The 2,500-nt window shown below is 44.7% G+C and overlaps 1 protein-coding gene across 1 annotated transcript in view; it reads left to right on the top strand.

Moving 5' to 3' along the window:
* The window catches only part of cdh13 (cadherin 13, H-cadherin (heart)), a 441,270-nt gene that overhangs the window by 234,508 nt on the left and 204,262 nt on the right, over positions 1 to 2,500 (top strand). The gene's annotated exons all lie outside the window — the stretch shown is intronic.

Raw genomic sequence — 2,500 nt, 5'->3', positions numbered from 1 at the left:
CTATCTATCTATCTATCTATCTATCTATCTTTCTATCTATTTATCTATCTATCTATCTATCTGTATCTATCTATCTATCTTTCTTTCTTTCTTTCTGTCTATCTATCTATCGGAGCCCACTGCTGTTAGTATGACATGCTCCTATTCCTACTCTGATGGTCACCTAGTGGCATGTTCGATTAATAGCAGTCTAATACGGTCTAAATGGGAAACGGTGGTCAAATGTAGCAACACACAACTGTAAAAAGGTCTGATACTGCTGTTACTTGAGCTGAATGGTATGCCCACATGTCAGTGTCTTGAAGATGGCACAACAGATTTCATCTCTTGTCAGTTTCTGAGAAGGCCCGATGTCTATGGATGTGATAAGTTGCCACAGTTCCTTAGAGCTATAACACCATATCACAAAGTGATGCTGCATTGATATGCACTAACTTACAATAACTGCCATTTTGTCAGGATTGTCATACTGCATTTATGACATACTGTAACCATACATGCTGGGGCAATAATTGAAGTACAGTGTCACGCTGTATTCAGTTGGGGTATACATTCAGGTGGGGTGACTTCAGGCCAACCTAGAGAGGGTAATAGCTGTCCGTGTAGTCCTCAGAAGATGAGCTAAATTGTGTGGTCGTAGTAATGGCTGTCTTTAAGCAGCAGGTGGAAGTGCAGTTGAGAGCAGGAGAAGAAGACACTAGCTGTGCTAATGGCAATTCAGCTTTCACTCAGGTGATGGTGGTGGGCTCAATTGAACAAGTCAGTCCTGGCCACAGACTTTGTGGATCATGCTGTCATTATAGGGCACAGGGAGTAAGGAGGACATCCTCTTCCAGGAAATCGACCAAAGCATCATTTGAAATCACCAGTGAAAGGCTGTATTTCACAGTGAACTGGCACATCATGGCTCTGTCTTGACCTGAGGTTACAGAGTTTCTCTGCATGGGCTGCATTATGGTTTGACTTTCGGAGATTTGGAACACTGAGACAACCCATTCAGAGCCTAATAAGTGGTGCTGATGCTGCGAGCTGACACGGTAAAAGTTCATATAGCCTCAAGGGTTTGAGATTCTCTTTTGAGAACTCTTGTTAACGTATTTATTTATTTATTTATTTATTTTTTTGTATATGGTTGTGTTTTTGTTGTTGTAAATCAGTCAGGGGAAATAACCATTTTGGGAGTCATCCTCCTCCTGGGCCACAGAAATAAGGAAGTACCTCAGACACATTTACACCACCGCTGTCTGTCTCTCTCTCTCTATCTCTCTCTCTCTCTCTCTCTCTCTCTCTCTCTCTCTCTCTCTCTCTCTTTCTCTCTTTCTCTTTATCTCTATCCCACTCTCATCTCTATCTCTCCTCTCCCCCTCAATCTCTTTCGTTCCCTCCCTCCATCATTCCCAGGTAGCTGCATGACTGGCTCCATCTCTTCTCATCCTCCGCTGCCCTTCTCTTTCCCTCGTTCTCTCATTCGTTCGGTGCGGTTCCTGTTTTTTTTGCGCCAGGCCAGGATGTTATTTTCCCTGACACCGCGACATCCAGAGAATGAAAAAAAAGAAAACAGGCAGACGCGTAAACATTTCCGTTGGCCTCTGAACACATCATTTGGCCCCTCTGTTGTTTTTTCATGAACAATCAGGCTGCATGTTTGCTCGTGCTTCTTCCTGTGTGTGTGTGTGTGTGTGTGTGTGTGTGTGTGTGTGTGTGTGTGTGTGTGTGTGTGTGTGTGTGTGTGTGTGTGTGTGTCTGTCTGTCTGTCTGTCTGTGTCTGTCTGCCGCGTGTGTGTGTCTGTGTGTCTGTGTGTGCACATGTGTTGGTTCAGATTGTTTTGATCTTTGAGGCTGTAATGGTGCGCTTTTGCCTCTATTCATGAGAATGTGTCTGTGTGTGTCTGTGTCTGCTGCTGTATGTTTGTGTGCGAGTACATTTCAGCTCACAGCTCTATCTGTGAGTGGTGCATAAATGACTGGAATAATTTGACAGCTGAGATCATATCACCGGCTCTCTCTTTTAAATGATTTCTTTTGTGTTTGTGTCTCTGTGTGTGTATGTTTGTTTGTGTGTGTCTGTCTGTCTTTGTGTGTGTGTGTCTGTGTGTGTGTGTGTGCATGTTGTGTGTCATTAGCACAAAAACAAACACATAAACCTTGCCTCCGCTCCTCAGATAAGAGCAGCGGTATCTGTTTCGGGCCTGCATGCTAAAAGCCTCGGCCCATTACAAAGCTTCGCCCAGCCTGCCGCTGTCCCTTCTGATGGACTCACCTCAGTGGGCCCGCTGGACTCCGCTAACCTCTAGGGATCTGTTCTCATTTATTTCCCATTGAGAGAAACACAGAAGTCCCCTCCAGTGGGGCGGTAATTACCTCAGCATGAGGAACGGAAAGAAGTCAAGGCACAAAACAAGAGCGGGGGGGGAGAAAGGAATTATACTGGAGGAAAGGAAATAATATAATAAATCAAAATAATAATAATAGTGGCCCCAGCCGTGGCGCAACTGGCTGG

The sequence above is a fragment of the Sardina pilchardus genome, chromosome 10, assembly GCF_963854185.1.
Source record: "Sardina pilchardus chromosome 10, fSarPil1.1, whole genome shotgun sequence".
NCBI lineage: Eukaryota > Metazoa > Chordata > Actinopteri > Clupeiformes > Clupeidae > Sardina > Sardina pilchardus.
The sequence above is the reverse complement of the archived record's forward strand: the minus strand, read 5'-3'. Positions and strand labels throughout refer to the sequence as shown.